Source organism: Sinocyclocheilus grahami, unplaced genomic scaffold, assembly GCF_001515645.1.
Source record: "Sinocyclocheilus grahami isolate Dianchi unplaced genomic scaffold, SAMN03320097.WGS_v1.1 scaffold822.1, whole genome shotgun sequence".
Classification (NCBI taxonomy): Eukaryota; Metazoa; Chordata; class Actinopteri; order Cypriniformes; family Cyprinidae; genus Sinocyclocheilus; species Sinocyclocheilus grahami.
Genome location: NW_015506001.1, coordinates 140,346 through 154,774, shown reverse-complemented (window position 1 = coordinate 154,774; position 14,429 = coordinate 140,346). Strand labels below are relative to the sequence as shown.

The window sequence follows — 14,429 nt, the reverse complement described above, 5'->3', positions numbered from 1 at the left end:
CGGTAAGGATTATCACTGTTTGGCCTTACACAGATAAAGAAGCCTTTGTCTTTTAGAAAACCCACAAACATTTTATGGCCAGAAACCCATTTTTATTCTCTGTTCCTCACTATCTTGTTCCTCCCAAAGACAACTAATGCTCAATATAGCATATAATGTACAGGCGGTTTGATGTCATCTTCTTATCTGAAAAGGATCCAGCCGAAGATGAAATCAGAAGCCTGAGGTAACAGGGTGAGTGAGAAAGCTCTAAAAACAGCTCTGAGGGTACAGAAAGGTTTCGCTTCATTTGTGTTTGGATTCAGGGGGACGACAAGCAGAGATGAAAGAGAGCCGTACAGTGCAATAAGAAATTTAGCATTTAGTCACGTATGATGTCTGCATTGCTTTAACACCCGAGTCACTGAAAGTATTAGGCAAATCAGGTATCTGCGCAAATGCACCTATATAAAATATCTACTTGATGAAATTTGCATTGTACAAAACTCCATCTTGAAGACCAGTTTTGGAATGCTAGTACATGTCCACTCTTTTCTGTCATTTAATCATCATTTTACAAATGAATGCTGCCATGATCACTTGAAAATGCACACAAAATGTCATTTATTTCCTGAAGGTGTTAAAAGTGCAACTTTGATTGGGCCAAGCAAATGACGGGACTGATTTTTGAGAATATATATATATATATACAGTGGGGAAAAAAAGTATTTAGTCAGCCACCAATTGTGCAAGTTCTCCCACTTAATATATATATATTAAAAATTTATTTATTGACATGACTGTAAACAATAAAATATTGCCAAAGCTTGGAATATATGTGCAAAAAACGTACTAACAACAATGAAAAGATCAAAATAATAGAATACAATGTTATTATGTAATTTAAACTTAAATAAACAGTGTAACAAATTAGAATGTGTGAATATACACAACACAACATGTTTAAGTATATCATTTGAGAAATAATGTAATGTAAAGACCTACAATTTTGAATTAATTCTCAAAATGTGACTTTAATCTTGTATTTTTGACATTATTCTTAAAATATTACAACTTCAATCTAATAATATTATCATTTTAATCTTGAAAAATTATTACATTCTCATAAAAGACATATTATGAGATTATTCTTATAACATCTATTCTTGCAATCCTAGTTTTTTTTTTTTTTTACATGACACTGAATCAAGCCTAATTTATAAAACATATAAATTATTAATGTTTGCACTTAAAAGAACATCACTTGGTCTCATTCGCTAATGACTGTGTACAAATATACCTATGCACACATTAAAAAGGTATTTTATATCCTGTACATCGAAAAAAGTGTATATTAACGAGGCCCAGTGAAGTTTTTATGCTAAAATATCCTGTATATATAAGCAGCAAATCTTATGTGAATTTGCCAGAGTCAAAGAGGACATAAGGAGAGGAAAGTATTTCCATGTCGTAAGCAGACAGGTGGGCAGCCAGTCAGGAAGAAAAACACTCTGAGAGATGCAGTCTGGGTGGGCAGGATCCGTACAAGGTAAGAAAAATCAACAGCAAGGCATACATGTGTGGAGTGGAGCTGAGGCTTATTAGAGCAGTTAGACAGGGATTAGCTGAGGCTGGATGCTCAACGCATCATTTGCAGAGAGAAAAAAAAAACCTATTGATCAAGCCTTACACAAATGCCCCGAACATATTGATTTTGTCAGGAATTGTTTGTTTGATCCCACAGAAAAATGCCATGGCACCTTGGCGCTAAAAGCCAGAACATGTTTTCTAATAGTCACTGCTGTCATTTTAAGTATTTGCCCTATGAATCATTTCCAACTCTCTTCACGCCACTTTTATATACTCTTTAATATTTAATATAACTTTTATATACTATTTAATACTCTTCTTCACACTTCCCTTGGTTTGAGCTCTGCACACATTTCACAAGCTAAACCACTTTCAATCACTTTTTTAGCAAGGCATACATGTGTGGAGTGGAGCTGAGGCTTATTAGAGCAGTTAGACAGGGATTAGGCTGAGGCTGGATGCTCAACGCATCATTTGCAGAGAGAAAAAAAAAACCTATTGATCAAGCCTTACACAAATGCCCCGAACATATTGATTTTGTCAGGAATTGTTTGTTTGATCCCACAGAAAAATGCCATGGCACCTTGGCGCTAAAAGCCAGAACATGTTTTCTAATAGTCACTGCTGTCATTTTAAGTATTTGCCCTATGAATCATTTCCAACTCTCTTCACGCCACTTTTATATACTCTTTAATATTTAATATAACTTTTATATACTATTTAATACTCTTCTTCACACTTCCCTTGGTTTGAGCTCTGCACACATTTCACAAGCTAAACCACTTTCAATCACTTTTTCAAGCCCGTCAAATTGACCTAACAAAGTTTGTAGATCGGGGAAGAAGGAGGCGGGAACTGGCGAACATTTAAACATAATTTAATAACAAAGTAAACACAAAACTGAAAATAGCGTGACAGCCCCTCATGGACGACTACCACGCACAAACATAACCAAATCAACATAAATAGTCCTGGCCTGGTCCTCTCTCGTCTGTAATAATTTTATTAGCTCTAAAAAGGGAAATATTTATGACAAATTATAACTGGTTATGATTCATAATAAATATTTAGATTATATCTTCGAATTAACTGTAGCAGAATCAATATTACAATTATTTGATCTGTCCGTCCACCGAGCAGACAATATAACTCCATTAAAACTCTGACCAGAACTGTAATTGATATGCAAATGTCAAAAGGCTAAAAGGGTCTCTTAAGCCATAAACACCCCAAAGATCATGCATGATTCTACGCAGACGCTACACGTCCTTCACTGTCATCACTCCTCCTTTTATCTTTCCAGAGCTCCTCCTTAGGACTCGAGACCGGTGAGTGGCGCAGGTGTCGCTCATTATGATTAACTCCTCGCTCCATTCCCACAGCTCTAGGCCCCGCCTCTCTCGTCACATACACCCATCACTCCTTGCAGACCGGTGGGTACTCCCGAGACTGCGCTCTACTCCCCCCCTCCCCCCTCTCTGGGGGGAGCTGATCACGGTGGCCATGGCGTACCTGGGGGTAAGGACAGACGAGGCAAGAGAAAAAGAGACGGAAGGATGAGGAGTGACAGAGACAAGAGAGGAAAATAAAAAAAAATCGCTTGGTCCTCAACCAGCTGAGAGGCTCTCACTCACGGTGCCATGCGATGGCACTGGACATCTTTGGTGGACGGCCCGACGCTCCTCCGCCTCCTGGCGGACGGCGATGGCTCCTCTGGTCGAGGGCAGCCGGTAGCGAGTACCCCGTTCCTTGCTCCTCCCCAAACATGATGGACGGCAACAGGCTCCGGCCTCTTGGCGAACGGTGCTGACTCTTCCGCTCCCTATCGGACATGTCCCTCCTTCCTCCCGGGTTTCAGCACCAATGTAACAAAGTTTGTAGTTCGGGGAAGGAGGAGGCAGGAACCGGCGAACATTTAAACATAATTTAATAACAAAATAAACACAAAACTGAAAGTATCGCGACAGCCCCTCACGGACGACTAGCATGCACAAACAGAACCAAAACAACATAAATAGTCCAGGCATGGTCCTCTCTCATCTTTCACTGTCGTTGCTCCTCCTTTTATCCTTCCGAAGCTCCTCTTTAGGACTCGAGACCGGTGAGTGGCGCAGGTGGCGCTCATTATCATTAACTCCACCGGCCTTGCTCCATTCCCACGGCTCTCGGCCCCGCCCCACTCGTCACAGTCCGCTATTAATGAGATATTGAATATTTGCATGCTAACCAGTTTTGGTCAGATTATTCTGGTTAGTGACTCTCTGGATAACTGAAGAGAGAAATGCTGAATGTAGAAACAAGGCGGTGCACTGCTACATAAAATCCTTGTGCTGAAACAGCAAAATTTAAGATAGATTTTCTGAAGAAAATGTGAGTGGTGCTTCCCATGCAAAAATTCTGTCACAGTTATTTCTGCGTGTTTTTTCTATGGTTGGCAAAGTTGTTCTGTGTGCTGTGAAAACATATATGCCCCCATCCTAATTCTTCGTTTTTTTATATTATATTTTGTATTATATTTCATACAGTATAGTTTCAGATCTTCAAACTAAATACAACATAAAACAAAGGCAACCTGCAAGAGATCAGTCTCTCATGCACTGTGGTAGAATTTTGACCCATTGTCTTTGCAAAGCTGCATTAGTTCTGTCCGTTTACTGCCCATTTAAGGTCCTGCCAATTGAGATCATTGTCTTGCTGCATAATCCAGTCGCGCTTGAGCTGCAACTTGGAAATTGAAGACCGGACATTTTCCTTTAGGATTTTCTGGAGAGCAGAATTTATGTTTCCTTTCAAGTACTGCAAGTTGCCTAGGCCCTGAAGCAGCGTAGCCTCCCCACACCAGCACACTGCCTCCACCATGCTTGGTCATACGTATGATATTCTTTTTGTGGAATTTGTTTTTTGGTTTACGCTGGATTTAACGGGACCCGTCTTCCAAACAGTTCCATTCTCAACTCGTCAGTCCACAAAACATTTTCTCTAAATGTTTGAGGATGATCAAAGTGTGTTTTGGCAAAATTCAGACAAGACTCGGGCCCAGATTTACTAACAGCTTGTGCCAGCGCAAATCCTCTTTTGCCATTAAAAAAGTACTGTCAGGATTTACTAAAGACGCACAATAAAAAATTAGTGATGAAAAGGTGTGGACACAGTTATTTTTTGTGGCTGGCTTTAATGAATATTGCCTTTCAGACACAAAATTTATGGGAGAAGAGTATTTTAATTAATCATGCAACATGATTTACTAAGGTTTGCGGTAGTCAGTATAATGTATTTGTGTCATTATTTACCACCCCAAAAAAAGCATGTCTTCACCTATTTTGCTTTTGACATGGCTGCAATTGTTGCTGCCAGGAAGAGGCACCACAGAGTGGTGCAATCTAGGAGGATTGCATTGGTCATTATGGAAATGAGATGTTGCATGTCTTCTTTATTTCTCGCATTGTCAGTAGATCACCAAAACTTTCCACTCTCATTGGCACTTTTTTTTTTGATTCGCGCTCTTGCACTAATTTGCCTTGTTTAGTAAATCTGGTCCTTCATGTTCTTCTGGGTTAGTAGTGGTTTTCACATCACCTGTTTTCCACAGATGCGATTTTTGGCCAGTGTCTTTTGGATGGAGTGGAGTCATGAATAGTGACCTTAATTGATCCAAAAGAGGCCTGCACTTCCTTCCGTGCTGTCCTTGTTTCTTTTGTGACTCCCTGGATCAATCGTCAATGTGCACTTGGAGGACTTTTAGAAGGTGGGACACTTCTATTTGGAGATAATGGCTCTCACTATGGTTCTTTGTCCAAGTGTCTTTGAAATAGCTTTGTAACTCTTCCCAGACTGATGTATTTCAATCACCTTCCTCTTCATGGTTTCTGGAACTTCTTTCACCTTTGGCATAATGGGTTGTAAGACCTTTAAATCAACTCCATGCTGTTGAAAAGTTATATTTAAGTGGTGATTTAATTGGACAAGGCTCGCAGTTATCAGGTTTGGCTGCGCCTAGTTATGAATGCAGTTTCATTGATATGGGACTTAGTGAAACATATTTAGTATAAGATATACACAAAAAAAGAAGAACTCAGGGCATGTTTACATGACGGTCGCACTAAAAAACAGAAATGTTTTTCCTTTATGTTTTCAAAAAGTTGTGTGTACAGATGACAATGTTGTCAAAACAACATCCCCATTCACATGGATACGCAAAAACTACTAAAAACACTGTATTATGCATGCCAGGCCAGTAGTTGGCAATGTCTCTTTCTAAAGAAACACTATGTGCCCGAGCACATGCATTCCTATAGACTTAACACATAATATGCATGTCCATGACATCAAAGTTTTCACAATTTCAAGTTTTCATAGTTTACACAGAGACGATAATGGTATAATTGTCTTTGAAACCATTTTTCAAAGTTTGTTGTAATGTAAATGAACGGCCAAAATGCATAAGTTTTCCATTTTTAGCTGAAACGGTCAAAACAGTCTGATGAATCACTGAATTCATCAGATTGGTAATTAATTAATATGACATTATCCTTACTTAAGGTGACGGAAATGAAATGCATAAGTTTAATACTTTGAATGAGGATGTTTGTTACAGAATTGCTGATATTAAACAAACTAGATGCCTGGATTGTACCAAATTTTTCCTCTTTTCTACACCAATCATGGGGTCCTGAGGGCCTTTGTTAGGGATATGCTTGTTAAAAACATTACAATATGAAATAAATGTGGCAATTTTCTGTTCTGCTGGGATTGCTTGACAGCACCACTTTTTGTGGTGCAATTGAATGGAAGGTCTTCTCTCACAGAAACGTAACTGTCCAAGGGGCCATTAGAAGGTGAAAGTAGGCATCTCTGACAATACGCTACCCGTTCCGGATCTCAGGTGACTGCCACTTTTGCTCTCCATTCAGTGAACTGTGAAAAGCACTGGAGTGCATGCCATCCACAGGAGACTGGGAACGAAATTGAGCTGCCTGTTGAGATACATTTTCATTTGCTGGAGAAGTTCACAGAAGATCTTGATAGGACAGGTGACAGTTTGTTATTGCCAGAGACTGAGCCCTCCAAGTACGGTGAAGTGAAGTGTGAGTGGAAGGTTTCAAAAACTAAAATACTTCACTGAGGCTTGCTTTAACACCCGTGATGGCTTTCAGAACTTGGAAATGAATGAACTAACAGAACTTACAAAAACTTTTTTTTTTTTTTTTTTACTTTATTTTCTGGTAATCTCAACACCACAAATGTTGTTTTCTCTTGTTCTGGAAGTAACCTAACTTTTCTACATGCCACATATTGTTCGCAGTTGATCTGAGAAATGTTAAGTCAAGATCACAAGAAAAAGTTTGGTAAGTTGAGATAGCAAGAAAATTGAGACAAAAATATTATGTACAAACCAAAAATACTGCAGAAATTTTAGCAAAATATGTTCTTTGACAAAAAACTCTCTCATTTTGAACAATAATGGATACAAACAACACCTGTCTCGTGTGAATCACTGATTTATAACGGCTCACTTGGTTAAGTGCTTTTCAAAATTGTGGCATTTCACAGTCAAAATACATTTCATTGGACAGATAACGGATTTGCTTTGAAATGCTGGTCCGTGTCCAGTACAGCTGTTTTTGTGTTTTGCTCAGAATTATTATTTGTCTCCCAGAGGCTGCTCAGTCAGGAATGACTTTTGTCAAGTGCACGTTTCTCCAGCAAACAGAACAGTGTCATTCAGTGTCAGCTCAATGCAGAGCCACGCTGGGCAGCCAGTGTGATGCTGTTCAAAATGTCACTGAAGTCAATTCTAGTTGCCTTCATTACAGCACAGGAGTAATTTTCTGTGAGTGAAGTGATCCCTCAGTTTTCTGAAAGATGCTCTCATATTTCTTTTCAAATCTAAAGCCTTTGTAGCGTCTGGAACACTCCAACACACAATATATATTTTGTTAGCTAGATTTCACAAATACTTTGTAACACCCCAGGACGCCGAACAAGACCCTGGTTTCATGGTAACCCGATACATTTACAACCTTGTGGAATGCGAGCCGGCTCTCATTCTGCTTTCTCCAGAAACAAGGGGTACAAATGCACACGAGAAATGGACTGTTCTACTAATTAATTCATAGGAAAACCTTCTTTGAATGAACACCCATTTTCTTCAGGCCAGTGTGTATATTATTGCTGTGTTGTATTTAATCTGTTGTATTATAGACTATTTTTATCCGTGCTTACGATAAACCACACATTCATATAAGTAGTAGCCTTTGGTGAGGTCCAACGTAGAGATATACTGGGCCCTTCCCAGCCGGTCCAACAGTTCATCCACCCGAGGCATGGGGTATCCGTCGAACTCGGATACCTTGTTGAGGCGACGGAAGTCGTTGCAGAAACGGAGGGTGCCGTCCGGTTTCGGGACCATCACGATGTGGCTGGCCCATGGGCGTCGAACTCGGATACCTCATTGAGGTGACGGAAGTCGTTGCAGAAACGGAGGGTGCCGTCCGGTTTTGGGACCATCACGATGGGGCTGGCCCAAGGGCTGCGTGATGGTTCTATCACCCCCAACTTCAGCATCTGTTGAATTTCCTCCTAATAGCTCGCCGACAAGCCTCAGGGATGCGGTAGGGCCGTTGCCTGACGACGACCCCTGGCGGCGTCCGGATGTCGTGCTGCAGGACGTTGGTCCACCCATGAAGAGAGGAGAACACATCAGAGAACTGACCGACCAGGTGCTGCAGCTCCCTCTTCTGGGCAGCCGAGAGGTGGGGGTTGACGTCAACAACCACGGGATCAGAGATGGCAAGGGCCGCGAGCTGGTCTCTAGTCCCCATCCACTTCTTCAGGAGGTTAATGTGGTAGAGCTGCTCGGCTCTCCTCCTTCCTGGCTGACGCACCCGATACGTCACCGGCCCAATCTTCTCCAGCACCATATAGGGACCCTGCCAGGTGGCCAGGAGTTTGCAGGCCGCGTTGGGGACTAGGACCATGAGTCGGTCTCCGGGCTGGAACTCCCGTGGCTGGGCTGCCCGGTTATAGTGGCGCTGTTGGGCCTGCTGCGCCTTCGTCAGGTGTTCCCGGACTAATGGCATGACCCGGTCGATCCTTTCCCTCATCTGTTTTACATGCTCGATGACAGAGCGATGGGCTGCCGGCTGCTGCTCCCAGGCTTCTTTCGCCACATCCAGGAGGCCGTGAGGTTGCCGGCCAAAGAGGAGCTCGAAGGGGGTGAAGCAAGTTGAGGCCTGCGGGACTTCACGGATCCTGAAAAGGACATAGGGGAGCATCAGGTCCCAGTCGCGTTTATCCTCCGCGACCACCCGTCTCAACATCTGCTTGAGCGTTTGATTGAAGCGTTTGACCAGTCCGTTGGTCTGGGGATGGTAGACCGTGGTCCTTAACTGCTTCAACCGCAGCAGCCGACAGAGGTCAGCCATTAGCTGGGACATGAAGGGGGTACCCTGATCGGTCAGGATCTCCGCTGGGATGCCGACTCAGCTGGAGAGCAGGAAGAGTTCCTGGGTAATGGCTTTGGCGGTGGCTTTTCGGAGGGGCACTGTCTCAGGGTACCGGGTGGCATAGTCGACTATCACCAGGATGTGTTCATGTCCCCGGGCAGACTTAGGCAACGGCCCCACAAGGTCCATCCCGATGCGCTCGAAGGGCACCTCGATGATGGGCAGCGGTATCAGCGGACTGGGGAGAGGCATCCTGGGTGACGTCACTTGGCAGGTCGGGCAGGCTTGGCAGAACCGCTTCACTTCGGCCTCCAACCCCGGCCAGTGGAAGCGGTCGCGGATCCGCTGGATGGGGTTCCCGGCTCCGAGATGCCCTGCCAAGCGATGGGAGTGAGCCAGCTCCAGTACGGTCTCCGTTTTGGTGCGTGGCACCACCAACAATCATTTTTCCTCCCCCCTTCGCTGCGGGACACAGTACAGCAGGCCATTTTGCACGACGAAATGCGGGAGAGGGTGGGGACCAGGCTGATGACCTTGCCTTTGATGACCCGGACCTGGGTCCATCCAAGCTTCAGCCTGTCGTCCTCCCGCTGTTCCTTCACAAATGAGCCCCCTCCCGTCACCTGTTGGAACACATCATAGAAGAGATTAGGATTTTGGGAGGGGGACACCTTCATCCGAGGCCAGAAGCACGGGCCGCTGACGAGGTCCTGTCGTGGGCCTCCTTCTTCGGCGGCCCCCCTCCTGGGCTGGCAGGCTGCATAGCCGTGGCTAGCAGGTGGTCAAACCCTGGCCAGCCTCTCCCGATCAGCACAGGGACGGGAAGATACTTCATGACCCGACTTCCACCGGCCAGGCGCCGGGAGCAGCTGAAATGGTCACCCTGCGAGCGGGAACTTGTCGTTTATCCCCATGGACACAGGTTATGGGGAGGAAGGCTTTATATTCCGTTTGGGGGGCGAGAATCTGTGACTAGACCAGAGTGACCGCACTGCCCGAGTCCAGGATGGCCCGGAACGGCTTTCCATTCACTTTCACTTCCACCTCTGGAGCTCCAACCGGCAGGTCGTGGTGCACAATGCAGCCGGTCAGCCAGGTCCGTGTGGGACGTGCGGGGACTTCCGTTGGCATGGGCTCATCCCGCAGAGAGGGAGCCGCCTGCCTGCCTACTGGTCACGGGGTGCCCTCCGGCGCGCACCGCTCCTGGACCACTCTCTGGGGAAATGGCGGCGCTTGCTGCGCTTCGCCCGTCAGCAGGGGAGTCAGCACCCGTGCCCAGTCATCCTGATGCCACCCTTCCAAGGTGGCCGTCGCTTCGAACATTTGTAAGAAGGCTTCTATGTCATCATGAGGGGTCAGCTTGGGTAGCAGCTTCGCGGCTTGCACTCTGGGGTCCGGCAGCGGAACGCGTTGAGCTTATCAGAGTTCCTGCTCCGTCTCTCCTTGACGGGTGGCAAGGTGCTCAACGATTTGTTGCTGGTGGATGCTAACCTCGGTGAGCCACTGGAGGATTTCGTCCATGGTGGGAAGTGCTCGCCTGTGACAGAAACCGGAGACAAAAACAAGGAAAAAAGGTGAGGTGAAGAAGATCGCTTGTCGGTGATTCTTCACTGATTTGCCCGCATTCTCCACCAGTGTAACGGGGTGAAGAATCACACGACAAGAAATCTCAATCAATACCCCGGAGGGTGGATTTATTGGGGTGATGGGTGCCGCCTGCCTGCCTACTGGTCACGGGGTGCCCTCCGGCGCGCACCGCTCCTGGACCACTCTCTGGGGAAATGGCGGCGCTTGCTGCGCTTCGCCCGTCAGCAGGGGAGTCAGCACCCGTGCCCAGTCATCCTGATGCCACCCTTCCAAGGTGGCCGTCGCTTCGAACATTTGTAAGAAGGCTTCTATGTCATCATGAGGGGTCAGCTTGGGTAGCAGCTTCGCGGCTTGCACTCTGGGGTCGCGTTGAGCGGCGGCGGCACGCTGGAGGATTTCGTCCATGGTGGGGGGAGGAGCGCTCGCCTGTAACAGAACCCGGAGGTCCAGGTAGGTGCTCCGGTGCCGTGAGTGCTCTCTTCCGTCTTCCCAGTGCAGAGGGTCTGTGCAGTGCTCCTGTGGGGCTGGTCGGTCACACGCTGCTTTCTATGGGAAAAATGAGAGGGCAAGTTAGTGCTCAGTCTCATGGAGGAATCTCCTAGATGGCAAGGCTTGCGGGGTTTATGTAGCCGCCGCCTGATGAGGTGCAGCTGTGACCAATCAGCCTGTGATGATGATGGCCAGGTGCTCCTCGCTTGTTTCCAGGGCAACGCTGATGAAGCTTCGGGACGCTCTTCACACTATACAGTATATATATATATATATATATATATATATATATATATATATATACACACGTTACCGAAGGTTACTTTGCTTTAAATTGATTGGAATTGTTGAATTTTGAGCTCTAATAGGCCATTGTTTTTCCTGTGTCACATAGACTGTCAGCTCACATTAGCCAATATCAAAGACCTAACATCAACAGTTATTGCCCACTATAGTCTACACTAAAAGTTACTCTTGAATAATAAATGAATCTATCGACCAAGTCAAGGCAAATGCATTGTTCAGTGAACTTCTTTCAGATGATAAACACAATGTACACTAGAATGGTAATGTTCATCAAGACAAACTGTTGTTTGTTTGACAAGCCTCGTCTAAAAGTTGAAGGATATAAATACTTAAATGCTTTCAAGGCTGTTTGGCTTTTGTACGTTCAAAACTGTATACAAGGTCTATACAATGTTAAGAGAGACAGACAGATATAGAATAAATATATGGATGGATGGAATGGAGTGGTGGAATTTTTACTTTCATTATCTTTATGATTTCTGTGCCACAGGAGATGGAGGGTTTCATATCTAGGTGCTCAGAGCTCATCGGCTTTATTTTGTCTCATACTTCTAATATGTTTAAAATAAAAGAAGCGGATCATTTTATTACATGGAAAGCCTGTTTTCATTAGTCTAGAGGTTTCTGCTCTCTAATATTTCAATAGTACAGTATACTGCATATAGTCAAATACACAGACACCGTAGCTCTTGTTTATGTAGCCGCTCAGTATATCTATAACAACTACTTCCCATCTTCTGACAAACTCTGAAAGGAATAGTTCCCCCAAAAATATGAAATCAGAAATTGTCATCATTTACTTACCCTAGTGTCGTCCCAAACACATCTGACTTTCTTCTGATGAAACACAAAAAGACAAATTGTGAACAATATAGCTGGACGCTCTTTCCCAAGCATTTACAACAAATATCATTTTTTTCGGTTAAAAAATGTTGTCCTCATTTCTTTGTCTGTTATTTATGGGTTAGGGAAGCTGGTGGCTGAGGTAAGGATGGCACTGGATGCTGATTGTTAGCTAGCAAGCTTTTTCCGTCATTTTTAGTTGATGCTTGATAATTTTTTTTAAAGGAGAAAAAAAATAAGTCAACAAAAATTACAGAGAAAAATATTTTTTGGAGGAAGTAGATTCAAGAATCGATTAAGACACTTACATTATTCTTCACCTCGCGGTTCAGTGCCTCCTTACGAATCAGCCTTTACTCCTGCATTGACAAGCATTTACAGAAGTGGCAAATCAACAGGAAAGACTGCAAATACAACCATAACTGCAGAATTAGGACTGAAAATTACTTGATTGAAAAATATAGTCGGATGAAACATTTTGATTGGATGAACAGCAATAAATTATCTCTGAAGATCTGACCACACACCTGATTAACATCTTGTTTTTGAGGATGGACGGAAATCCATCTTTTTATGAAGACATCAGCTTCCTGCTGTTTGTCCACTGAAGGTTGTTGAGTGACATGAACCATTGTGTTTACCACTGACCTTTCTCCTCCTCATTATTTGTACGTCCTGGCCTTTCCAGACATTGTAGCACCTTTCAAAACCTGTCCAGCTCACACACGGTTGGATCGGGTCCCCTAATCCTGTTATCATTGCAGTCAGGCCATTGATTAAAGAAAAGTCAGGCTATTTTAGCCCTGACAAGAAAACCCCACGAGAGAAGCCAATTCCGAATTATTCCTCTTTAGATCCATTTGCAGTCTCTGCTGGGATGCATCCAGCTGAAGGGAGATGCTTAGGCTTCCCGGGTGAGTCCAGAAATGCCATGCTCTTCTAGGGAGGGATTAGAGCTTGTGGAAGTAGGAGGGCGATAGTATCTCAATGCTGTTCAGGCCCAAATTTGCTGGTCGAGTCAGCCAGACATCGATTGCAAAGTCAGCAGACAGTCAGGGTTAAGCTCCAGCTTTGATTGTGGCTAATCAGGCTCAATCATCTTCCCTCTGATTGGTGGAGATGAGTCTGGGAATGGAGCCATAATCAGCTTTATCTCGCCTGTTGAGCCTAGTATTTTTATGAGATCTGTTTCTAGCTCTGCTCAGGAGGGGTACGGTTTTGGATTGGACAGTTTTTGTCTCTTATGAACTAATTCTTACAAAGATCTCATATTGTTAATGCGACATCTGCATCGATGTGAAGATCTTTTTTTGTCCTAATTTCTACATATAAAATAGTATTTTTTTATTTTATTTTATTTTTTAATTTAACAAATCTCCTTTCATGCGATTCGTTCATTTTGACGAGTTGTCTCAGCAAGGGATTCGTTCATTTTGTGTTGACCGCGCATGCGAAACATCCAATAGGTTCTGTACAGAAAACAGAAATGATTAGTTCACCTCTCGAGTCTTCAGGTTCGAGTCGTTCGTTCTTTTGTCACATGACGTGAGAGCAGCAATGGAAATTTCAGAAATGTATTAATAATTCCCAACCTTCCTTACAAACAAGCGCATAGTTTGTTTCTTTACTCTTACAGTTATGTATTTTTTCTGGTCTCAAATAATTTTATTTGAGCTTTATAGCTTTTTATTTCTTACACTTTTATATATCACAACATTTCAAGATCTGATCCGGGAAGCAGTCACATGACAAAAGAACGAACAACTTGGATCCGAAGATTCGAGAGGTGAACTAATCATTTCTCTTTCCTGTAAAGACTGCACAGCTTTACCTTACAGGGATGTGACATGACAAAAGAACGAACGACCGAAGACTCAGGAGGTGAGGTGAACAGACTGCACAGCCAGCAATTAATTAATAATTTCTGTTTCTTATAATTTGGTCTTGGTTGCATTATAATTTATATAATGTGATCAATGTTTGAGTAAATAGATGTGTTGGGGAATTTGGATATTAACATGTAACATTTTAATTATATTATGCTGAAATGAATGAAATGACTTGAAAAAGGATTTGTTCATTTTGCTGAAGGAGATTCTAAGATCCGAGTCAGTAAAATGATCCAAACTTCCCATCACTAGGTGATGCACTACATGACTTTGATCTGGTGGACAAATGTATTTAAAATAT

At 43.7% G+C, this 14,429-nt stretch overlaps 1 long non-coding RNA gene across 1 annotated transcript; it reads right to left on the bottom strand.

Moving 5' to 3' along the window:
- Positions 1-11,113: 11,113 nt before the first annotated feature.
- Positions 11,114-13,269, bottom strand: LOC107562404 (uncharacterized). The gene is made up of 4 exons (XR_001605980.1): positions 12,767-13,269; positions 12,548-12,598; positions 12,201-12,233; positions 11,114-11,147 (listed from the first exon to the last, which is right to left on the bottom strand). It is a non-coding gene; the product is annotated as an uncharacterized lncRNA (long non-coding RNA).
- Between the last annotated feature and the right edge of the window lie 1,160 nt (positions 13,270-14,429).